Below are 25,921 nucleotides of genomic sequence, written 5' to 3' on the forward strand. Positions count from 1 at the left end.
AGTCTTTAGCTGACTTTATGGATGAGGGTACTCAGGCTCACAAAGAGAGGACTTGCCTAAGGTTGAAAGCTAATAAGAGGCAGTTGCAGGTCTTCTGGGTCTTAATCTGGTGCCATTTTAGTATTTTTCATAGGTTCTTATAAAAAACACCCTCTTTAGAACCCGTGACTTAAAAGGTCCCTTGATTCTTTAAAAAAAAAAAAAAAGTCATTAGAGATAGGGTCTTGCTGTATTGTCCAGGCTGGAGTGGTCACGGCTCACTGCAGCCTTATTCTCCTGGGATCAAGCAATCCTCTCACCTCAGCCTCTTAAGTAGCTGGGACTATAGCTGCACACCACTATGCCCAGCTAATTTTTTTTAAAAGATGGGGTTTTCCCATGTTGTCCACACTGGACTGGAACTCCTGTCCTCAAGCAATCCTCCTCCAAATTGCTGGAACTATGGGTGTGAGCCACCATATGCAGCCTTTTATTTATTTTTTATTTTTTATTTTTTGGAGAAAACAGGGTCTTGCTTTGTTGCTTGAGCTGGTATTGAACTCCTGGCCTCAAGTGATCTTCCCGCCTCAGCCTCCTAAAGTTCTGGGATTATAGGCGTGAGTCACCATGACCAGCCCCTTCCTTGATTCTTGATCCACGTTCATCCCCCGTCACTTCTTCACCATGAGGGTTTTTTTGTTTTTTTGTTTTTTGTCTCATAGCCTGTGTTATTTGTAGTTATGTGCACTTTGAAAATGCTCCCTGTATCCTGCCAGCAAGGAAGAACCACAGCTAATTTCCATTGGCAAAGGCAGAAACCCTCCTTAACTTCCCATTCCCCTCGATTTCTTCCTTCTTTCCTTGAAAGTCAACTTTACACACGAGCTGGTCTACATTTGTACTGTTTTTACTTCTTCGCCCCACTTTGCATCTCTACCCAGAGCTATCTGCTTTCATTCCTGCTTTCCCATTAAAACTGCTCTAGGTCATTAACAACCAATTCCACTGTGCCTTCCTCCCTGTATCATCCTATTCGGTGACCACTCCCTCCTGCAAGATGCCTCCTTTGTCATACCTGGCATCATTCTATTCCTTCTTCATTTCTGGTTACCTCCTCTCTAGCTTCATGTCAGACTTAACTTCCTTTATTAATACCTTAAATATTAGTGTTTCTGAAGAGGGTTTCTGTGGCCACCTTCTATTCTTAACTGTATACACTCTGCTTTGTGTAATGGAAAGCCTTGGCTTCAATGATCATCTACAGAATGATCATCAATTATCATCTCCATCCCAAACCACTCTCCTGAATTCAACCCAGGATCTCTGGCTCCCTGCTGTAACCTCCTTGGGATGGTCCATGAGCCCTCCAATTCAGGGTACCCCAAATCATCCCCAAACCTGCCTTCCTTCACCCTCTTCTCTTTTTCCCCCAGCTGCTCTTCAAATTCTGTCATTTCTTTCCCTATTTCTCTCTAACTTCTCTCTTTTACTGTATTCCTACTGCTCTTCTCTTATTTTCCTAGTGGCTTTTCCAAAAGCCTAACTGTTCTCATCATCCTCAGATATGCCCTGCCCACAATGCATTCTCTGTACTATGTCTAACTGACCTACAGAAAGTGCAAACGTGATTAACTTGCTCACCTTTGTGAGATCCTTCTGAGGATCCCACATGCCCTTCCAGGCTGTTCATGACCTGGGTGCTGCCTCTCCCTTGCCTGCTCTCTCCTAACTCGTCCATTGCCCATGCTGTGCTTTCAGGTCATAAAATGCCCCGTAACGCTTTCATGCCTCTAGGGTTCCATAGGAAGTTCCTGCTTCCTGGAATGTTCACCTCGGCTTCCTTCATTTGACCAACTCCTCCTCCCCTTTCAAGACTGTTCCAGCAAGAAGCATTTCTCCACACACCGTAACCTCCCGCGCAGGGTTATGTGCTGCTGCAAGCCCCTATTCCTGCTTCCCTCTCCCACGGCATGACTCCACTTTCACAATGACCAAGTTTGCCCATTTGACCATGAGACACGTAGAGCCAGAGACCGTGTCTTTCATCCCTGTCTTCCCAGCACCCAGCACAGATCCCGACATAAACTGGGTGCTTAATAAATTAATATTACTATCTTTATTCCAAGTATCATAAGTGGTATTTTTCCAGCTGTAAGATTACAGGCCTCCGAAATAATCAAGCTGAGGGAAATACAGCGACCATTTCCCATAGAGAAAAAAGGATTTCCTATTGGGCAATTCTCACCTACATCACTTTTTTGACTTCTGTCAAGAGAGAGACAAGCACTGGGGTGGTCTTTAGGTGTTTGCTGATGTGGTAGAAACTTTGGAGTTAATTAGAAGCTCTGGCTAAAGCCAAACTTTCTTTGCGGAGTTCCTGTGAGGAAACACTAAATTAACAGTTCAAGGTTACTACTAGAAAAATGGCCTGTTTCCCTATGTTATGCCTCAGAGAGTTTGTTCTTCTCTCTGCCATTTCTAAGATGTTTCCATTTTCCTTTTGACCTGGGTACGTTTGCCACCCTCAGCCCAGTCATTCCAACACACGTGAAAGCTCTTGAGGTCAGGGACTGATTCTTTGCCTATCTTCCAGCAGCAGTAGATTCGGCGGCACTCAGTTAGTACCTGGTGGAGTTGAATAGTGAGAAAATCTGCTCATCACAGAAGAAGGAATAGGGATGGTTTCGTAACTTCCCATTTTCCATGAAGCAGAAAAGGGCATGAGATCTATTATTATCTGCAATTTCTAAATTTGGAAATGCACTGATTCTTGTTATTTGCAGTAGTTATGCTCTGTAAAGTTGCCACAAACACTGAATTCGGGTACTGAACCATTGCTCCTAGGGGAAACAGACAGTTAGGCTCCTGCAAGCCTCTGGTTTAAGAATCTTATTTTGCGTGTGTGTGTGTGTGTGTGTGTGTGTGTGTGTGTGTATATATATGTAACTACACATATAGTTACTTAACATTAAACTCATGGCCGATAACACTATAACTCATGCCTGAATGAAGCTTAATTTACACGTGTGTTTTCTTTGTAAGGGCCATCACAGCCTTCTTGTGCTTAGCATCACCAGATAGTACTTTTGCACCATGCTTGCAGAATATTTTCTTTTCTTTTTTTTTTTTTTGAGACAGAGTCTCGCTCTGTCACTCAGGCTGGAGTGCAGTGGTGCCATTTTGGCTCACTGCAACCTTCACCTCCTGGGTTCAAGCGATTCTCCTTCCTCAACCTCCTGAGTAGCTGGGATTACAGGCACACACCACCACGCCTGGATCATTTTTGTATTTTTAGTAGAGACAGGGTTTCACCACGTTCGCCAGTCTGGTCTCGAACTCCTGACCTCAAGCGATCTGCCCACCTTGGCCTCCCAAGGTCCTGGGATTACAGGTGTGAGCCACTGTGCCAGCGTTCCAGGGTATTTTAAATGACAAAATCACCAACTAAAAGCACATAATGTCAACAACATGGCATAACACTTGTTTATAGTATGAGAGACAAAACAGGAAGCAGACCCTTATTTGACCTCAGTTGGGAACACACACGTTGGGTGATTTGATGTTTTCACCTCTCTGCACATGTCTGTGAATAATGATGAAAGTGCTGAAATTATTGATTTTGAAGTTACAACTAAATTTCAGTGAGTAGGTGAATTTGCAAATGCGGAATCTATGAATAATGAGGATTGACTGTGAATAATGAGGTAATATATACTATCAGGATATATTGACGAAAGCGTAGAGCTTTTGCTTATTTCCAGATAGAGAATAGGATCATCAAACTCACAGGGCATTTCTGACTTTGGAGTCCATTCTTTAAATTGTACAAAACATCTACTTTCTGGCAAAGTTCATCTGTGCTTTCTTGGAAGTTTTCATATAAATAATTGGCACTTACCAGAAGTTATCTAATTGTTGGGAATGGGGTGATGCATTTCTCTCAAAGAAACAAAACTGGTTTGCTTCCAGGAGAGGCAAAGACTAGGCAATCAATGAGACCCCACTGGAAGCTGAAGAACTTCCCGCTGTTTATGATTTAAAGTTGGCCTTGGCGAAATGACAGATGACTCACGTTAGACACCTGTGCCCATATACAGAGGATTACACATGATAGTCTGAAAAGTATTCTTTTGAGCTAAATCTTGCCCTTTTGGAGTTATACCTTCATGACATTTCATATGGCAAGCAGCTGCTTAGAAATTCATTTTTCCTTTTTGCTTATTGAGTCCCATCTTGTTGCAAACAATGGATAGAGAATTCTAAAATGCAATGCTACCCTTTTCACACTAACCAAAGGCACAGAGGTACGTGTGTTTTAGATGTCAGGAAAGGGGGTCACTCAGGCATGCAGAGTGGACCGAGAGGAGAAGAGTAGTGACATTCAGAAACTGAGAGTAATAAAAGGAGGGTTGGGGGCCGGCGCGGTGGCTCATGCCTGTAATCCCAGCACTTTGGGAGGCCCAGGCGGGCGGATCACCTGAGGCCGGGAGTTCAAGACCAGCCTGACCAACATGGAGAAACCTCATCTCTACTAAAAATACAAAATAAGCTGGGCATGGTGGCGCATGCCTGTAATCCCAGCTACTCGGGAGGCTGAGGCAGGAGAATCGCTTGAACCTGGGAGGCGGAGGTTGCGGTGAAGCAAGATTGAGCCATTGCACTCCAGCCTGGGCAACAAGAGCGAAGCTCCGCCTAAAACAACAAATAAACAAAAAAAAACAAAAAAGGAACTTCTTACTACCTCTTATTAAAAGTGCATTTGGAGTTAGTTCCATCAGGATCAGACTCTCTGCTCTTATTTATTAGCACTGTGATCCTAAAAAGTTGAGTGACCCCTTTGAGAACCGCACTGTCTTCTGTGAAATGGGACCACAATACCAAACTCTCGGAATCAGTGAGGCTTAAACGAGATAACTTGTGTCAAGTGCTGGGTTCTAAGTCCAGCAGAAAGCTGGTAATCATTGCTTTTGCTAGCATCTTCTGGGTTCCTAACTAGCTATCTGACTTTTTGTGCATATTCATGGAAATGTGGAAGATTGGAGTTGAAGAGAACTGCTCTGGGTCAACTTCCTACTTTACAGGGGAGAAAGCAGGCTGAGTGGGGTCCAACCAGTACGAGTATCACAAAGGTAGTTAGGGCAGAATCAGAAGGAGAACCCAGCTCCCTGAAGCCCAGTTCACAATTATACAGTAGGGTGCTGTGTGCCTAGATTTCCACTCCAGATCCTCCTTCTACAACTATGAACTGTCTGCCACCTCCAGCCCCACCCCTACCCCAATAGCAGTGGTTACTGCTGCATGGGTTAGTGTCTTCTTTGGCAGAAAGACTTGGCGCTACATCAGCCAAGTAGAATTTTTTAGAGCAGGAACCACTGAGTGTGAGTTTTTCATGTCTCTTGACTATACATATAAATAGCTATGAACAGATAATATTCACAGCATATTAATATAAGACAAAGCAAAACGGATCACAGAAGCTACAGAAGGAATGCTCCTTTTAAAAGAGATCAATTATTTCTTCAGTTCTCTGTAGCAATTTGTAAGATGCTCCCTTGGAAAAGCCCACAGGGAAATGCTGCTGGATACATAAACCCTAAAGCTTATAACTGATCATGCAATAATGAGACAAGAAAGCTGTGCTGGACAAACTGGATGAGGCTGGTTAATTTCGACCAAGCCTGTGTTGGAGTGGAGTACAGGCTTAACATGGGCCATTTCAAGGTGCCAGCAACCTTGCCATCAGTGTGGAGGTGTGGGGTAGAGGGTAAGATAGCACAGTCCTGGGGAAGCACTTGCAGGAACTGGGCAGTGCCATAGAGTAAAGAATTACAAGGCATTTGGGCAAGAAGTTATAACCAGAAGGATGCGGCAATAGCAAGACAAATCATGAAGCACTTAGTGGGCCCTGACAGTGAAGAGGAGGTCAGAAGCTGGAGTGTGTGGTTAAATGAGCAGGGTCTACCATTGTGCAGTTCAGCCATGAGGGCTGAGTGGTCCAGATGGCTACAGAAGCACCAAGATTGGAGCTAGTGGCACAGCTCAGGTTGCCTCACCTCTGCTTAGCTAAGTTGGGTTATATAAGCAGGTATCAACATTCTGAAGTGGTTATATAGGCCTGGTGGGATGGGTGCCCCTTCATCACATAAGAGATAAATCTTTGCTATAAATTGCTCATGCTTCAGCAAAGAACAATATTTCTTAATGGGTATTGGAAGGTCTGGAGGCAACAGGCAGATCCTATTTCTCCATGGCTGTGTCCCCATTCACTCTCTATTCTTCCCCCATTTTTGTCCTCATTGTACTCATAGCCAGTTGAACTGAGGATCCACAAAGGCTGATATCAGATATAACTGCATCAGAATATCCTCTTTGTGAAAGATCTGTAACTATATTTAATCTGCCAAGGTAATAGGTTTAAGTGAAACACAGCTGACATATCCAACCCACTAAGCTATTATATTTGCATTTTATATTGAACATCCCTGTAATATTCTCATTGCTAGATGGAACTGACATTTCCATACAATGGTAAATGCTAAATTGTGAATAGCTTTCATCGGGGTTTTGCTTCAGTGATGTCACCACCCTACAGACAGAAAAAAAATCACAACAAATATACATAAATATCCAACATGATGTGTGTTTTTTTTTTTTGTACAGTCTGTTCAGTGGCTTAATTTGGACTTATGTAACAGATCACTCACCCAGAATCTAACTATTCAGCAACCATGTTACTTGTCTGGAATTGATAATCATAATGTTTTCTCAGAACCTGGAGAAGTTGTTACTGAAGTGACATCATGGACATTCAGAGATGGCAGAGAGCGCCCCAAGAGCTTGGTCTCAGTTGGCTGTGAGGTCTGTTTTAAGAAGGGTACACTGATGGCCAGGAGCCCTTGGGGATCATGCACCATGCTAGGCAGTCCTCCTTTCAAAGAAAGGCTTGTAAAGTCAGGACTTGGGATCTTAGATCTTTTTTAGTGTGGGATTTGCACGAAGGCAAGTTTGGTCTTTGCAAGGATTGGAGGTAGCAGCACTGGTCCACTGGAGGAGGTTGTTTGGGAATATTTTTGAGTGACAGATGAAGGAGTCTAGAAAAGTATTCATCCTGAGGAGAGGGTCAGACACACAGGCTTGACTTAAGAAGGATGACACAGTAATGAAAGGGGTGGGCAGATTTGGGGTACAGCATGCCTTCCACTGTGAAGAAGACAGATTGTCCTTGTCTCCTCCATCCTCCAAGCCACATCCCAGCACAGAGGCTGAGTCCCAGTGACAAGTGAAACATTCAAGAACGACTTTCATACAAAGCCTCTTCGAGGGACAGGACATGGGGGCCAGAAGGGCTTTGGGACCAAGGTAACTGATTATGGCATAAAAGTTAAGGAAAGAGATTCTTTCCCAGCGATGGCGGAGTTTCCAGGCTGTGGAAATGCCAAAGGTGAAAATGACAAAGTAGAATTGAGGGAATTTCAACCCAAAGCAGACACCTGTGCTCATGGCCATACCAGCCCCATCTCCAGTGGGATCCCTTAGTGACTGGAACATGTGACATCACCAACTATGGCAGCAGGGAGATGCTGGCATACAGTGATGCCACCAGCTTGAGAAAGGACAGGAGGGACTGCCTTTGCATGGACAGCAACCAAGAGCCCTCCCAGCAGCAGGGACAGAGCAGGATGAGGCACCCTCACAAAGACCGATACATGGCAGAGGACTTAGAAGCCAGTGGGGGCTGAGAAGACTGATGTGAGCACACATGACATCCCCTTCCCCAGTTCACTCCCCAGAGCGCCTGGGGGAAATGTGGAGTAGAAGTGGGGGTCCTTCAATTGCAGGTGGAGGTCAAAGCCAACTACATTAACAGAGCCCAGCTCCATACTTCTGTGACCTGGTCTGTAAAATGGACCAATCAACAAGATTCTAACAGTAATCAATTGCGGGAGAAAAGGGCATTCTGATAGGACAGAAACAGTACATGGGGAGGGGACAAATAAGGGAATAAAAGCTGGCCACCCAGCCAGCAGCAGCAACCCACTCAGGTCTCCTTCCACGCTGTGGAAGCTGTGTATATGTGTACTGGAGAAACTGGTGATCTCAGCAACCTATTCCTGGAAACTCTGTGAAGGGAGGGTGGATGGTCAAACTCCACTTGAATGGACAATGATAACTGATTTAGAACCTTGCGCCTACATTTCCCCCAAAGCTCACAGCAGTCACCACACTGTCCTCTTATTGTTGATTTTACTCATCTGTCTCCATTTGCAAGATGTAAACTCGTTGAGGAAAGGAATTATATTTTATTCATCTTCACATCCACACTTTTCTGTTTTTTGCTTTTTTTTTTTTTAGACAATCTCACTCTGTCACCCAGGCTGGAGTGCAGTGGTGTGATCATAGCTCACTGTAGCCTCAAACCCTTGGGCTCTAGCGATCCTCCTGCCTCAGCCTCCCAAAGCACTGAGATTACAGGCATGAACCACTGCATGCGGCCCATGTCCCAAATTTTCAACACCTGTGTCAGGCAAACAGCAGACACGCAATCCAGGTGTGTTGGATGAATAAACAGATGATGAATAAGTCATAATAATGAGATGGCCTCAAATGAGAGGTGGTTATGTAAATAAGCCAAGATGGTGTCCAAGGATGTTGTTCCAAAGACATAGGGCTCCTTCTGGGGAAGCTGTCATGAAGAGTTAGTAGGAATTTGTATCGTCCAGAGCTGGCTCCTACCTGGACCCTTCCAGAAACCCCCAGAAACTCATCAGATTGTAGCTCCTAGTGTTGATCTAGGTGTCCCTGAGGTGAGCAGAGAGGGTGGCTGGGTCACAACTCAACTACTTTAAACCCTCAGTAATTGAAGACGTGAAAGGGTAAGAGTAAGGGTCCTAGAAGGTGAGAAGAGATGACAGATGAACTCGTCCTGTCTCCTTAGGTCTGCGAACTTTAAGAGGGTTGGGTCCTTGGGCTTGGACCACAGTTGGCTATACTTCAGTGAGGTGTGGGCCTTGGGCTGCTGTGGGATGTGCACAGAGACCATTCCACAGGACAGAGGCCATTCCCCTGTTTGCTTCTCTCAGGATGTAGTAAGGAAGCTCCACTCCCGTGAGCAGTCCCAGGGTCCCAGCCAAGGTTTCTTGGTTATGCTTCCAATAAGGGTGGCACTTTGGCCAGAGGAGCTCCACTAGATGACAGGGCCGTCACATGTCTGTTGATTCCAAGCCGCAGAGTTGTGACCTTTTTGGAGACAGCCGAGGCATTATGAGCCAGGAGTGAAGCATCCTGAACACCAAGCATGGCTGGCAATATCAGGTGAGTGCTGGGACTGGCTTTCCCCTCCCAGCCAGGAGCTTTGGAGAATGAGGCTTGGCCAATGAAAGGCTCATAAGTCACGTATCTACGAGGTCTCTGTCCCTATCCAGGTTTGGAGCTATGAACACAAGGCTCCGGTTCAGAAGTCTGTGGGTAATGGTACAGAATCCAGGCTGACTGCACCCCTAAACAGCCAGCTGGGTCATCGCCAGCCATCGAACCCTGAGGTGCTGGGTGGGCCAGGCTTTTGGAAGCCATCTCCTCCATGACCATAGCCTTGTAAGGTGGTCTTTCCCAGCTGAACATATCTCTTGATTAATCTCTATTTGCTGTTCATCTATACTTATTTTAAAAAGGAGAGAGCCATAACAACACAATGTCCTTCTAAATGCTCGTATCTTAAAGCAAGTCTACATGTTCTTTAGATATGATGTGCTTAAAATAAGCAGCAATTTAGGGTACACTTTTTCACTTTTAAAACTTGCAACTGACTTCCGTTCCTAGATAATAAAGTTTTATAGAAACTAGTAATTCTAAAATGATTCCTTCATTCTTGACTGGTTGAGAAACTGAGGGTTGTAGAAGTTTTGTAATGTAATATTTAGTGTCCTCAGAGGAAGTTATGTCCCTTTATGCTCCTTCATGTATGTGTGTATTTGCTTCAAGGTTTTCAGGCACTAAGTGCCAGTGTGGATGTGTATGCATATGTGTGTATGTGACATGTCTGTATGCATTTGTGTGTGCGTGTGCACTGTGCATATGTGTCTGTGTGTCTATGTGCCTGTATGTGGAGTGTAAATGTATGTGTGTGTACTGTGTATATAATGTATGTGTCTATGTGCCTGTATGTGGAGTATATGTGTGTGTGTATACTGTGTATATAATGTGTCTGTATGTCTATGTGCCTGTATGTGGAGTATATGAGTGTGTGTATACTGTGTGTACAATGTGTCTGTGTATATGTGCCTGTATGTGGAGTATATGAGTGTGTGTATACTGTGTATATAATGTGTCTGTGTATATGTGCCTGTATGTGGAGTATATGACTGTGTGTATACGGTGTATATGTGTCTGTGTATATGTGCCTATATGTGGAGTGTGTGTATACTGTGTATATAACGTGTCTGTATGTCTATGTGCCTGTATGTGGAGTGTATGAGTGTATATATACTGTGTATATAATGTGTCTATGTATATGTGCCTGTATGTGGAGTGTGTGTGTATACTGTGTATATAATGTGTCTGTGTATATCTGCCTGTGTGTGGAGTGTATGAGTGTGTGTATACTGTGTATACTGTGTCTATGTGCCTGTATGTGGATTATATGCATGTTTGTATACTTTGTATATATGTCTGTGTGTCTATGTGCCTCTATGTGGAGTGTATGAGTGTGTATATACTATGTATATAATGTGTCTGTGTATATGTACATGTGAAGTGTATGAGTGTGTGTATACTGTATATATGGCTGTGTATATGTGCCTGTATGTGGAGTGTGTGTGTATATAATGTGTCTGTGTGTATATATGTGTGTATACTGTGCAATGTGTCTGTGTTTATGTGCCTGTATATGGTGTGTGTGTACACTGTGTATATGTGTGTGTGTACTGTGTATAAAATGTGTCTGTGTGTGTATGTTCATGTGTGTGTATACTGTGTATATAATGTGTCTATGTGTATATGTGTGTGTGTGTAGATACTGCATATACGTGTGTGTACATATATGTGTGTGTACTGTGTATAAAATGTGTCTGTGTGTATATGTGCATGTGTGTATATGTACTGTGTATGTGTCTGTGTGTCTATGTGCTTGTATGTGGAGAAGGTATGTGCATGTGTGTGCGCGTGTGTGCGTGTTGTGGCTCAATGGAGGCTATGCTGGGTGTCTCCACTACGTGCTGAGTATGCACTAGAATGGAACGTCTGCTTTTCTGGACCACATGAGTGATGTCAAAGAAGTTGCATTCCATCCTTATGTTGAAGTATTTTTTTTAATTGAAAAACATGTTTTTATTCCAAAGACTGAGTAGGATGGCACTTTAAAAATAATTCAAGTAATTTAAATTTAAGACCTTAAAAAAATGTTTAGTCTGTGGTCCAAATCTACTCTCTGGCCTAGCACCCAAGGCATTTTCATTAGATTGGGATTAGATACGTTTTCATTCACTTTAAACTTTTGTTGCTCAGTGTTTTGTTCTTCAGAGACAAGCTAACAAGTGCCAGTGGTCACGTTGGCTTCAATAATACACCTCCTTTCCTTAAATAATCTATTTCAGTTGCATTATTGCCACTTAAAGATGGCCTTGTACTTGCAGACACATTTTCAGCGGATGTATGGGGAATGCTGATAATTTCTCCACATGATTTTGCCTCTAGACTTAGTAACTTGTTTGAAGAAAATGTCCCTAACTTACTTTATTTGAAGCCATTTGCAAAAAGAGGCTACCAAAGTAATTCTCTAATTTTTTCTTGCTATTATTAAAGGAGGTTGTATTAGTCTGTTCTCATGCTGCTAATAAAGTAATACCTAAGACTGGGCAATTTGTAAAGAAAAAGTGGTTTAATGGACTCACAGTTCCAAATGGCTGGGGAGGCCTCACAATCATGGCAGAAGGTGAAAGGCATGTCTTAAATGGCAGCAGGCAAGAGAGAATCAGAGCCAAGTGAAAGGGGAAACCCCTTATAAAACTATCAGATCTCGTGAGTCTTACTTACTGTCACAAGAACAGTATGGGGGAAACCACCCCCAAGATTCAATCATCTCCCATCAGGTCCCTCCCACAACACATGGGAATTAAGGGAGCTACAAGAAGAGATTTGGGTGGGGACACAGCCAAACCACATCAGATATTTTGTCACACTATACTAAGATTTCTTTAGGTTTTAAAAATTCATTAGTGAAAATTCTATTGTAGTTTCTTCAGTAAATAGTACTGACATATAAGTAAGAAAAAAACCCCAGATAACTCAAAGAAAAATGGGCAAATGACTTGAACAGGCACTTCACACACACACAAAACTCAAATGACCAATTGGTGCAATTAAGGAAATGCAAATTAAAATCATAATGAGGGACCATTCCCGCACCCACCAACTTGGCAAATATTGAAGTCTGACAATAACAAGTGTCACCATGGATATAAAGTATGACAGCAACTTCCTACACTGTTGGTGCTACTTGGCTCATACTTCAGTGTTGTCCATGTAATGCAGAAAGTACTTTTCGATTTTGAGACCAGGTCCTTATTTTTCTTTTCTTTCAATGAAGGCAGGTGTACTTTCCCCACAAGTCTATGATACGGTTGCACTGATAGCTTCTTACCCTTTCAGGTACAATCCCATGCTTTCATCAACAGTAATGTATCACTTGAGTACTAATACATAAAATAGCTACATATCGTGATATACCAAGCATGGTGCTTGTACACAATAGATGCTCAGTGAACACTAAGTTGACATATCTGTCATATAATAAAACATTCCTGAAGTAAGATGTTATCAATTGCTATATATTCTAGCTGTTCTGTTTTTTTTGGGGGGGGGGTGTGCATTTTTATTTTTTCTTGTGGTAACATTTATATAGTATAAAATTTGCCATTTCATCCATTTTTAATTGTACAGTTCCGTGGCATTAATTACATTCACAATGAATAACCATCTAGTTGTCCAGTGTCAATCCTCATTTTATTTTATTTTATTTATTTTGAGACGGAATCTCGCTCTGTCGCCCAGGCTAGAGTGCAGTAGTGCGATCTTGGCTCACTGCAAGCTCCTCCTCCCGGGTTCATGCCATTCTTCTGCCTCAGCCTCCCGAGTAGCTGGGACTACAGGCGCCTGCCACCATGCCTGGCTATTTTTTTTGTATTTTTAGTAGAGACAGGGTTTCACTGTGTTAGCCAAGATGGTCTCGATCTCCTGACCTCGTGATCCGCCTGCCTCGGCCTCCCAAAGTGCTGAGATTAGAGGCATGAGCCACCACGCCCAGCTACCCTCATTTTAATATCTGAATTATAAAAGTCAACTTTTGTATTTCAAATTTCTTCTTTTTTCCCCTCCTTCAATATAGCCCTTCCTTCTTCCTACATTTCATCTTTTACTATCTTTGCCAGTTCCTGGTCTCATTTACAATCTGAGTTACATGTATTATTTATCTGAGCAACCAGAGATCTCTGTGTCAAAAGAATTTCTTTTCTTCTTCAATTTGGCTTACAGTTGTCCAGTAGCAGAAGCTGCCATTAAACTACGGGCAGTTAAAACTCAAAAAAGTGTCCCTTCTTACTAGGAATAATGTAGACTCTTGGTTTCAGAATCCTCTGAGACCCCTCACAGATAATCCAACGTATCAAAAATGACTAGCTCAGACTCTTAGTGGGGGTACTATGGGTATTAACTCACCAACTGTGTACAATCCCCAAGTTAGTCTCTCTTGCTAAACAGTGAATCATTAAGCTGTGGAAAATGTCATGCCGCAAATTTGATAAAACGGTAACGATGATGATAATGACAACAGCGAACACGGAGCACTGTTAGGGGCCAAACGTGGCTCTAAATCTGTTACATGTATTACCTTATTTGGTCATCATGACAACCCCATGGCATACGGACAATTACTAGCCTATTTTATAGATGGGGAAACTGAGGCTCAGAGAAGTGAATCATGTGTCCAAGTGACAGCATCTGAACCCAGGCAGGATAATCCCAGAACCTTGGTCTTAGTCACTACACCACAACCCCAAATGAAGAGTAGAATCCAGAAGAATACTCGATTTTCACATTCTTTCTGGAAGGCTCGTTATTCCAAATGAAAAACAGATAGACTAGGTTAGGGACAAGAGTAAAACACACATTCACACACATACACCCCCCCCACACACACACCCCATGCACACATACATATGCACCATGCACACACACACACACACGAACACATCTTTATGTCTTTGGGGGGCATTGAGGGGTGGGGAGGGAGCTTGGGGAATTAGCCAGTCAGTAATAACTGCTCAAACAAAAACATTTAGAAAAAATATGGCAGTTTAGCTGGGAAGAGATTATTTTCAGCTGCTGGGCAGGAAGGAGTTGAGTATACGATGCAGGGCTACTGAAGGATTTCAACACAAAAGGGACATAATGAACGCTATGCTTTCAGGAAAATAAAACTGTGATCCATGAGCATGAGGGCCTGGAAGAAGAAAAGACTTGAGGTGGAAAGGCCAATGTAGAGGGGTCTACAGGAATGTGCAGGGCAGGCAGCGAGGGCTGGAGCTGGAGCTGGGATAGTGGCCTGGGGACAGAGAAGCTGAGAGAGACCCTGTAGAAGCAGCACAGGTAGAACAGTGGGTATGGAAGTCAAGTTGACTGCAAGATTGTAACCTGAATGGCTAACAGGCTGTGGGGGTCTCATGAAGAGAAATAGGAAAGCTGGGAGAAGAAGGGAATATGGGGGTGGAAGTGCAGGCACAGAATATGAGGCCCTGGCGAGATGCACAGGGGCTCTGGGAGTTGTTTAAGAAGGAAGTCAGAGCTGGGACCAAGAACCCCCGCAGAGCATGGAGATGTAAAAGCATGAAATAGATGAGAATGCGAAGGGAGAAAATGTGGAGTCAAATCAGGAGTGACGAAGGCAGAACCTTACGGAACATTTATGGTTAGTGGCAATAAGAAGAGAAGTCAGAAAAGTTGAAGCCAGAAAGATAGGAAGAGAGATGAGGGTGGCATAACCTGGAATCCAAGAAAGGGGAACATTTGGAGAATGCAGGGGGTGACAGGCCAGATGCAAGGTTACGGAGATGAGACCCAAGAGCAGGCACTGGGTTTTGCAGCAGAGCCCCATGCAGAAGCAGTTTCAAAAGCTCAGAGCGGGAGGAAAGCAGCTGGGGCTGAGTGTTTGGTGAGCAAGGGGAGGAGCAGCAAATGTAGAAACATCTGTCACACGGACTGATGATGAGGAAAGAAGAGAGATGTCAGGACAGTTTAAAGGGGTGGAAAGAGCCAGAGAAACTTTAGCAGAGGATAAAGGAGCCAATGTTCATAGACCAAGGGGCAGACTCCAGGGGAACAAAGAGAAAGAAAATGCAGGAGACAGAAAGGAACAACCAATGCAACCAAAGCACGCTGGTGGAAGGCCACCAAGAGTCCAAAGAGAGGGGAGCTTAGAGAGAATGACCTTTCTCCAGCAGAGAAAGCAGAGCAGGAAAGCAGTTCTGGAAGCAGAGTTGATTGACAACCTCCAGCTGTCTTTGCACCTTTGGATTCACCCAGCATTCATTGCAGGTCATGCTGCTCCCAGGCTGTTTCAGGCAATGACTGAGCACGGCAAAGTGCTAGAACTGCACGATTCCACCCCCAACCCCATGGGACTCCTCCAACAGGCAACGTTTGCTCAAGGACTCCTCCTTGGCCTGGCTGAGATGTAAAGAAAGAAGGAGAGGATCAAGAAAGCTACAGATATGGAGCAGGGAGATGACGAATACTTAGGGAGTTCACAAGGGAAGGCTGTATCCAGAAAACAGCAAGACTGTGGGTGTAATAAAAGGAGAACGGGGTTGCAATAAAGACTGTGAGAAATGAAATCAACAGGAAAGAGAAAGTGAAACACACCAAGGAACACTGAGGACCACCTGATCTTGGACAACACACACACATGGTGCATCAGTTGGATTGGTTCTATGATTTTCTTTATAATGCACCGGGTAGGCAAGAAGCAGGGACAGAAGACACAGAGCAGATGTCACTCTGGTTTAGGAGAATGATTATGAGGCCAACAGAGGGAGAAGGAGTCAAGGTCCCGAAAGGGCAGGTTAGAAATGTAAGAAGACTAAGAGAAAAATAAAAAAGCCTGCTAATAGTATCCTTGGAGGTATCCAGTTCAAATTTCCCTCTAAGATAACCTGCTCTGGAAGCAGAGCTGACTGGCAGTCTACAGTTGTCTTTGCACCTTTGGATCCATCTGGCTTTCATTCCAGGCCATGCTGCTCCCAGGCTGTTCCAGGTAATGACTGAGAACAGTGGGGATACCAGAACTGTGGCATTCCATTCCCAACCCTGTGGGACTCCTCTAACAGGCAATGGTGGCTTGGGGACTTTTCACTCGCCCAGCTGAGATTTTTCTCTGAATTACATACACGTGGTCTGAAGCATTTCTTACCGGATCCTTCCTTCCCTCTCTCCTTTCACATGTGTTGGAACTGCTTAGCAGGTTGAAGCTTTCCCTGCCCACTCCAGCTCCCTCTCACTTTATGATTCACAGGAAATTTCTCCCAATACATCTCTCGCATGTCTAATTGTTTTGGCTTCTGCTTGTTGGAGGTTCTGAACTGACACAACTGGAATTGCTAATTATTCATGGAGGGTTTAGTAACTGAAAAGTGTAGGCAGTGAGGTGTGACTACAGAGATGTGAGGCCGACGGGAAAGAATCATGGGATTCTTTTTTGAAATAATGATAGATTCACAGGAAGTTGCAAAAATAGTACAGAATCCCCTATACCCTTCACCCAGCTTGCTCCAATGGCAGCATCTTATATAAGTCTAGAAGGATATTAAAACCAAGAAATTGACATCGATATAATATTCACAACCAGTTTATATGATTTTATGCAATCAGATTCTCATCATGTTTTTGTCTCATAGATATATTGATCTCATCTTCATTGCAAAAAGTCACTTAAGTAGTAGTTTATTTCTAAGTAAACCTGCTCTATAACTGCAAGGGTTGTAAGACACATAAATAAAGCTGCAGGTGAAAAGGAAATAGAAAATGAGAGATGTCCATTGAGGAAAGAGTTCTGCATCCACCTGTTTATCCATCCATCCGTCCATCCACCCACCCACCCACCCACCATCCATCCACCATCCATCCATTCATCCATCCACCCACCCACCCACCCATCCATCCATGTTTGTTAAGCCTTTCCCTAGCGTCAGGAACTATGCACTTTCTATTGCACTGAGATACTAACATCAAAATGGTAGCAGCAGCTATTGTGCTTCTGTTTGGGCTCAGATGCAATGAGGAACCAGGGTGTCTTGTTGGCAAAGAATATCCAGATCAGTCCTGTGAATGTTTCCACATTGGCAGTAATTCAACTGATAGCAACCTTATGCTCAACGGCTAAGATCATGCCTTTTTATGAGTCATTGTAAAGTGCCAAGTGCATTGACATATATTTCATAAATGCTAAATAATAACAAGTCAGTGAACCTAGAAGTATTGGATTCAGTATTCGAGACATTAAATCCAAGTTATGCTGTTCGAGAAACAAGGCAAACAAATAAATCAACCCCAAATCAAATAAAGCCTACATCCATCCCCAGCCAGCAGTGGGTGTTGTGTGGAATGCTCTTTATGGGTGAGTGGTTATCTCGTGAAGGGGCACTTGTTAGTATTTTACCTGACAGATCACACACTATGCCTTGCCTGTGATTTGGGAGAAGAGTTTTATATCCAGCCCACAGTAGACAACAGCAACACTATATTCTTAAGGCTCCAATTCCCTTTATTTGATGCCAGAAAATAATGTCTACTGAAGCCCTAGAGAAGAGTAACAGTCACCCCACTGAGCAATTAGACTGATCCTGGCGGGGAGTCTCTGTAGGCAGTACTGGGAGACACTGTTTGTATTTCAAAGCCAGGATTTAGTTTTCCTTTCAGACATAAGTCTTTTCAGGGGTCCCTGCGATTCCTTGAGGGTTTAGGCACACAATCTGCAAAGCCTGAAATGCCACATAATCCTGTATTGGCAACTGAATTGGATACAGTATGGTCTGAGTGGTTTTCTGATTCACAGTCCAGAGCTCTGACCATGGCCTGGTGCTGTTTGATCTGGGCATGGCCCCTTCTCTCTAGGAGTCTGCCATCTTGGTTGCACGTATAAACATGATTTCCTAGGACTCACATTCCCTTAGTCTTTTCACAGTGATGACACCCTTAGGAGCGAAGCGCAACCTTCCATAACAAAAGACCGACAGCAAAGCTCATTGCAAATTAGGAGGCGATGACCATGACATCTCAGGGAGCGACACAGACTGGCAAGATCACGCTTGAACATCATCTAGGAGGAGATGCCATTCTTCAGTGGTCACTTCCAAAACAATTTTACTCTCATTCAATTTTAGCCAAGGGAAGCAGAGCCAATGAGCATACACCAGACAACTACATCTACCAATGAAGTATTGAATAGAGGATTACAGAGCCAGGAATCAAAAGGCAATACAGCCATCAAGTGCTGACCTTGCTATGTTTTCTACAAATAGAAGATGATTCCAGCCAGTTTCCGCATGGTGCAGACCTAGCTCATCACATCTTATAGAACTGAATATACATGTGAACAATATAATGTTTCCAATGGTTAAGATGGCAGTTCGCAAACATTACTGATCATCCCAATCACCTGGAGAGTTCAAAAAAAGCAGATTTCTGTTCTACAACCTCAGAGATTCTGACTTGGTAGATCTGGGATGAGGATGTTTTTACCAGGCACTCCAGTGATGGGAGCAGATGGCCTGTCCACCATGCTTTTGGAAATCATTGCTTTAAATCAGTGTTTCTCAATCTTTGCAAGGGTGCAATGTAAAGAGTTTAGGAAAATACCTTCAAAGTAATCCAGTTTAAATTTCTTATTTTGCAGATGAAAAAATTGAGGGGTCAAGTAACTTTCTCAAGGTCACTCAGACAGTCACAAGTACAAAGTTAGGATGACAAGCAACCTTTAATCATAGTGCCCTTTGTACCATTTCATTTGGTGAATCTCCTCTCCGTCAAGTCCTGTTGGACATGTACACAAGTAAGTAGAAAAAACTAGTGTACATTGGATAATAATCCAAATGCATTATAATGATACTATTTAAATTATAATATAATTATAATGACGTGGATAATTTTTATATCATTGAAACAACTGCTGAGAACTTCAGTGTTGCCAAAACAAACACTAGAAAAAATGAATTCAGAAAGAAGTGGCACCTACCTTCTCCAAATCGATGGTTAAGGTGAAGATAGCAAGGTCTCAAAGTTATTCTGCGAACAAGCAAAACATCTGGGATCCCCAAATCAGAGTCTACAACAAAGCAAAAATTAAATAGTTTCAAAAAACTATTTTATTGTACATATTCCTGATATTGTATCAAAAGAACAGGACATGCTTTCCACAAGCCTTTCTAGAGTCAAACCAGATTGAGGTGTCATAAACATGGTCATCACCTTTAGGTCAATACCTCACTTGACTTTGTGTCTCCATTGTCAGTTTAAGCTGAAGAGTTCTGTGTCTCAGCAAATTCCAGATGTGTCTTGGTAAGGGCCACTGGAAGATTAGCCCATGGACTTGACTCTGAATTGTTATAATAGAAGACCCCCTCAGACATGGGATATGAAGTGCTGAGAACTTTTGACTCATTTTTTTTTTTGGTTCCCCTTTTAGAAGAGAGTGAAAACTGAATACGACCTTATTTCAAATGAATGGGAAGTCAGAGAGGGCAAGCCAAGAAGAGTGACTAGATCTTCAAGATTTCAGAGTTTATATTTGCACTCATTGATGGGTTGATTGATTGACTCATTCATTCATTCAAGAATGATTTATGAAAACTTTTCATGTACTAGGCAGTTGTTATATTCAGTAAGATGGCAGGTTTTAACCCAGTGTGAAACAGATTGGCTGAAAGGAGGGCAAATACCCATCATTAGTTATTAATCTTGTAATAATTTAGAAGAAACGCCAAGGCCTAACAACCTTACAGGTTGGTTATACAGGCAAGAGCACTTAAGTGGGAGTAAAGTGGACTGGGTCAAGTTCTGGGAGACCTTGGGCTATAGGAAGGTTTCCCAACCTCAACAGTATTGATACTTGTGGCTGAATAAATATTTTTGGGGCGTGTGGACTGTCCTGTGCACTGTAAAATGTTTAGCAGCATTCCTGGTCTAGATGCCAGTAGCATCACCCCACCCTCCAGTTATGATAACCAAACACATCTCCAGATTTTGCCAAATGTCCCTGGTAAGAACCACTGGAGTGGGTCAGGCGCGGTGGCTCACACCTATAATCCCAGCACTTTGGGAAGCCGAGGCGGGCGGATCACGAGGTCAGGAGAACGACACCATCCTGGCTAACACGGTGAAACCCCGTCTCTACTAAAAAATACAAAAAACTAGCCGGGCAATGTGGCGAGGGCCTGTAGTCCCAGATACTCAGGAGGCTGAGGCAGGAGAATGGCGTGAACCCGGGAGGCGGAGCTTACAGTGAGCCGAGATCCGGCCACTGCACTCCAGCCTGGGTGACAGAGCAAGACTCCGTCTCAAAAAAAAAAAAAAAAAAAAAAAAAAAAAAAAAGAACCACTGGAGTATAGTAGTAACTACTATTTTTTAGGGGCATTGTGCCAGGACTTAATATATATCTTCATATTCAGTCTTGACACTAGCTTTTCAAAGCAAGCATTCTTATTTCTATTCAAAACATGGTGAAACTAAGGTCCAGAGATGTTAAGGGAATCATCCAATATTACACAATTGGCAAGTATTGGAAAAGACTTGAGCCCAGAGTTATTTGACTTCAAGGCTTATGTTCATTGTTCCCTATTATTTTGCTATGACATATTTTAAGCATTTGGAAAAGTACAGAGGATAACCTAATAAAGACCTATACTATATACTTAGAATTCCATTTTGATCACTGCTAATATTTTCTCCCATTGCTTTATATCTATGTTTTTGGACAATAAAATGGTATAAATAGAGATGGATCTTTCTTTTAGACTTTCTCAATTCTTTCCCTCTCACTTTTCCCACCAAATAACCATTCTACTGAGACTGTTGCCATGTCCTTCCTGCAAAAGAGTTTATATTTTCTTACATGTACATGAGTAGTCTCATAAATGATATATAGCACTTGAAGAAAAGTACATAAAGGTACAAATTCTTGTGCAATCTGTTTTTCTGTTTTCTTTACCCAACATTAAGTTTTTGAGTTTTTTCTATGTTGGAGCTACAGTTTCAATTCCTTTACTTTCATTGTATGAGAATAAATAGACCACAATGGCTTGACATTTGGGTGGTCTCTTGTTTTTCACTGTTACAAGTCACAGTGCGGGGAACATGGCGTGTGTGTGTGTGTGTGTGTACACACGTGTGAGCGTTTCCCTAGGAAAGACAGCTAGATGTGGGATTCCTGGGTTGCAGGATGTGCATATCTTCAACTTTATTAGATATTGCTAAATTGCTCTCCAAAATGATTGTACTAAATTACACTCCCTCCAACACACTGCAAGAGTATTCATTTCTTCACATCCTTGCCAATGTTCAGTATTTTCAAACTTTATAATGTTTGCCAGTCTGATTGGGGTGAAATAGCATATAATTATTGTTTCAAAAGCCTGTGTTCTTAACCACTACTCTTACTGTCTACACTTCTTGAAGCTTCAGTTATGTAAAATGGAGAAAATACCTTTTTCGATTTCTTGGAGTAGTAATAAATTCTCCTGGTGTAATACGCGAATGCATTTTCTAAATATGAAGTGCCACTTTTGTTCATTGCTGGCAGTGGAGAGAAAATGTGGTTTCTATAGCAGGCAATTTGATGAAATCTATCAAAATTTCAAACGTACACGTATTTTCTTTGAACGTAAAAAACAATTTCAAAATTATAGAAAAGTCGCAAAAATAGTGAAGAGAATTTCTGTACACCCAGATTGTCTAAGCATTAACATTTTAATCACATTTAAATTATAATGTTTATGTGCATTTGTATTATATGTACACACACATTATTTTCCCAGTGATGTTAACTCTGACAATTTTCTATAAACATTCTGCTATATAACCATGGAAAAGTTGTCAAAATCAAGAAATTAACATTGCTATAATACCATTACCTAGTTTGTATATCTTATTCAGATTTTACCAACTGTCTTACTATTGTCCTTAACTGTATAATATTTTTTTTCCTCCTCCAGGATCCACTCTGAGATCATTCATTGTACTGAGTTGTCAAGTCTCTTCAATTTCATTTAGTATGGAATAATTCTTTAGTCCTTTTTTGTCTTTCAGGACCTTGATATTTTTTAAGAGCGCCGGTCAGTTATTTTGAAGAACATCCCTCATTTTAGGTTTGTCTGATGTTTCCTCATGATTAGATTCAGGGTATGCATTTTTGACAAAAATAACATGGAATTGACATTGTGTGCTCCATATGTCAGTTTGTCCCCATACTGGTGATGTCATTTCAATTGCTTGGTTAGAGTGGTGTCTGCCAGGGTTCTATTGTCTTTTTTGTAATTGGTAAGTATCTTTTTGGGAGATATTGTGAGACTGTGGAAACATTCTATTTATATCAGCATGGACTCACGGATATAATGAGTTATACTGTGTTATATACTGAGTAATATCAATGTTTATTTTCATGTCCAAATTGTTCCATGCTTGGCCAGTGTGGACCCCTTCATTCTTGCTCCTGATGTGTGTCTTCTGACATGTCCCCATTTTTCCATGAGCATTTCCTTACTTTCTGGCACAATAAGATGTCCCAGGTTCATCTTCTGTTTTCCCAGCTCCTGTCCTGGAATGGGCCATTTTCCAATAAGTAGAGAATAATATTTAGAAACCAAGATCTGGGTACTAGGCATGTTCTTTGTTAGTGGTGCACTTTTTTTTTTTTTTTTTTTTTTTTTTGAGATGGAGCTTCGCTCTTGTCGCCCAGGCTGGAGTGCAGTCTCAGCTCACTGCAACCTCTGCCTCCTGGGTTTAAACAATTCTCCTGCCTCAGCCTCCCAAGTAGCTGGGATTACAGGCACTCACCATCAGGCCCAGCTAATTTGTATATTTTTAGTAGAGGTGGGGTTTCACCATGTTGGCCAGGCTGATTTCGAACTCCTGACTTCAGGTGATCCACCTGCCTTGGCCTCCCAAAATGCTGGGATTACGGGCGTGAGCCACTATGCCCAGCCTATGCACCTAACTTTTAACCTAGCAACTTCCCTTTCAGGAATTCTTGCCGCAGATATGCCCACATACTTGTTAAAGGATTTATGTGCAAGGTTATTAACTGCAGCATTATATAGGATAGCAAAAGATTAGACATAACTTAAAGATCTATTAATAGGAGACTGGTTAAATAAATTATTTGAATCCATACAATGAAATATTATGTATCCATAAACGATTAATAAGTTGCTTCAAAAATATATTGTTAAAAAATACAACTTTGTGTCTAGTGCATTACCATTTATGCACTACCAAAAGGAGAAATATACATACGGTTACATGTATATGTATATATACTTGCTGATAAATGCATAAAATATCTCTGGAAAAATGCACAAGAAGCCAAAAACATTGACTGTGAGGAAGAGAATTGGGTAGCATGGGGAACAGAGGGAAGATGATGTTTACTATAAACTTTGCTGTTCCACTTAAATTTGGGACTATATGAAGTATTAAAAATAAAATACTATAAAACATAAAATAGATATAGCATTAATAAAGCATTATTTTAACCTAAGGTATTCATTGATAACTTAAATATCAGAAGGGGAATTCTGTTTTCTAAGAAAATTGGCTAACTAATAGTGAAACTCCAATTTGGTCACTATTCCTTTGTATAAATGCAAACATTCCTGGGATTCTTTATCATTATTATTTTTTTAAGACACAGTTTCGCTCTTGTTGCCCAGGCTGGAATGCAATGGCGCGATCTCGGCTCACTGCAACCTCCGCCTCCCAGGTTCAAGCAATTCTCCTGCCTCAGCCTCCTGAGCAGCTGGGATTACAGGGATGCACCACCATGCTTGGCGAATTTTGTATTTTTAGCAGAGACAGGGTTTCTCCACATTCGTCAGACTGGTCTCAAACTCCCAAACTCAGGTAATCCGCCCACCTCGGTCTCCCAAAGTGTTGGGATTACAGGTGTGGGCCACTGAGCCCGGCCCTGTGATTCTTCCATGACTTAACTTCTCCATCTGTAATATGGTATAATAACATCACTAACCCATATACCAGAGAAAATGAAACTGAAGCAGTAGTAATAAGAGAAGCAGTCTAAAAACACAAAGTGCCAGGCTACTGTAACTATTCATAATGCCACATTTTCACATTTAGGTGAATTTAATCAATATTTGTGAACAAAAGAATGAATGCATGGATGGGTAAAGTTATAGGAGAAGGAAGATGGGAGAAGAATTATGTTGAATTGATTGAGATTCAAGAAAAACCTCTCAAAAGCGCAGGAATAAATTTAAGGAGCAGACTTAAGGTAGACAGATTGTGTTAATGCATCTTGTGATCCAATACTTCACATAAGAATTGTGATACTCCAGGGAAGCAACACAGCCCAGCAGCTGATGCCACGGGTTTGAGAGTCAGGAAACTTACATTCATAGTCTGACTCTGCCATACTAGTTGTGTGACCTGGAGCAAGTTACAAGTTTTTCCACCTCTCTCTGCCTCAGGTTCCTCTAGAGCTAGAAGGGTTCTCAGAGATGATCTAATCTGTGTCTCTTATTTTCCAGATGATCAGACAAGGTCAAAAAGGGCATGAGGAGACAAAGTGGTTGCCCAAGGTGGCATCATCAACCAGAAGCAGATTTGGCCCTAGAACATAGGAGGTAGACTGCAGATAGGCACCAATTCCTTGCAGCTCCTCTCATCAAGAAAAAGAGTCTTTCCCTCTACCCCTGTAACGTAGTGAAAATGAAGTTGTGGGAGAGTCAAGCCTGGGCTGTAAGGGGTCTTTGGGTTTCCTTTTGCTCCTCTCACGCTTGGAATGCTGCTGCCATGTGGAAAAAAAAAAAAACCGGGGTTAGCCTGTGGGAGGATGAGAGACCACGTGGAGCAGAGACAAGAATTCCCAGAGGAAGCCCTCCCATGCCAATCAGCTGGTCGACTCCCAGACATGTGAGTGAGGGGCCCCAGAGCTCCAGGCCCAACCAAGCCACCGGCAGGCTACAGAAACCAACTGAGTTGGTTCAGATTAGAAGAGCTGCCCTAGCCACCCAGCCATCCCAGCCACTCCAAGGAACCATGAGATAAATCAATAAAATGCTTGTTGTTTTAAGTTTGGAGTGTTTGTTACACAGCAAAAGCTAACTGATAACAAACCCAATGATAGCCTCTTTTCAATGAAACTATATTTACAATTCATTTTTAGGAAGTCCTTTTTTTAAAAAAAAAAAATTTAGAGACAGAGTCTCACTCTGTCACCCAGACTAGAGTGCAGTCAGTCACTACAGCCTCAGCCTCTTGGGTTCAAATGATCCTCCCACCTCAGCCTCCTGACTAGCTAGGACTACAGGCACATGCCACTAAATTTGGCTAATTTATTTTTATTTTTTAAGAGATGGGGGTCTCAATATGTTATCCAGGCTGATCTTGAACTCCTAGCCTCAAGTGATCCTCCTGCCTCTGTCTCCCAAACTGCTGGGATTACAAGCGTGAGCCACTGTGCCCAGCCTCTAGGAAGTCTTGGGAGACCAATTCTCCGCGTAGATTGACTGTCTCTCCCCACCCACATGTTGCCTGGTCCAGGTCCCTCTCCTCCCAGCAGCAGCTTCTGTTTCTCCCTGGGATCCTATGAAAGGAGGGATAAATGTATGACCTCCAGAGTCACAGACCATCATCCTTCTGCAGCAGCAGCAACAGAGATTGGTATAG

At 42.5% G+C, this 25,921-nt stretch overlaps 1 long non-coding RNA gene across 1 annotated transcript; it reads left to right on the forward strand.

Annotated features, from left to right (window-relative positions):
- The first annotated feature begins 24,098 nt into the window (after positions 1-24,098).
- LOC108583550 lies at positions 24,099-25,325 on the forward strand. Its single transcript, XR_001898294.1, has 2 exons — positions 24,099-24,136; positions 24,781-25,325. It is a non-coding gene; the product is annotated as an uncharacterized LOC108583550 (long non-coding RNA).
- The last annotated feature ends 596 nt before the right edge of the window (positions 25,326-25,921 follow it).

This window comes from Papio anubis, chromosome 18 (assembly GCF_008728515.1).
Source record: "Papio anubis isolate 15944 chromosome 18, Panubis1.0, whole genome shotgun sequence".
NCBI lineage: Eukaryota > Metazoa > Chordata > Mammalia > Primates > Cercopithecidae > Papio > Papio anubis.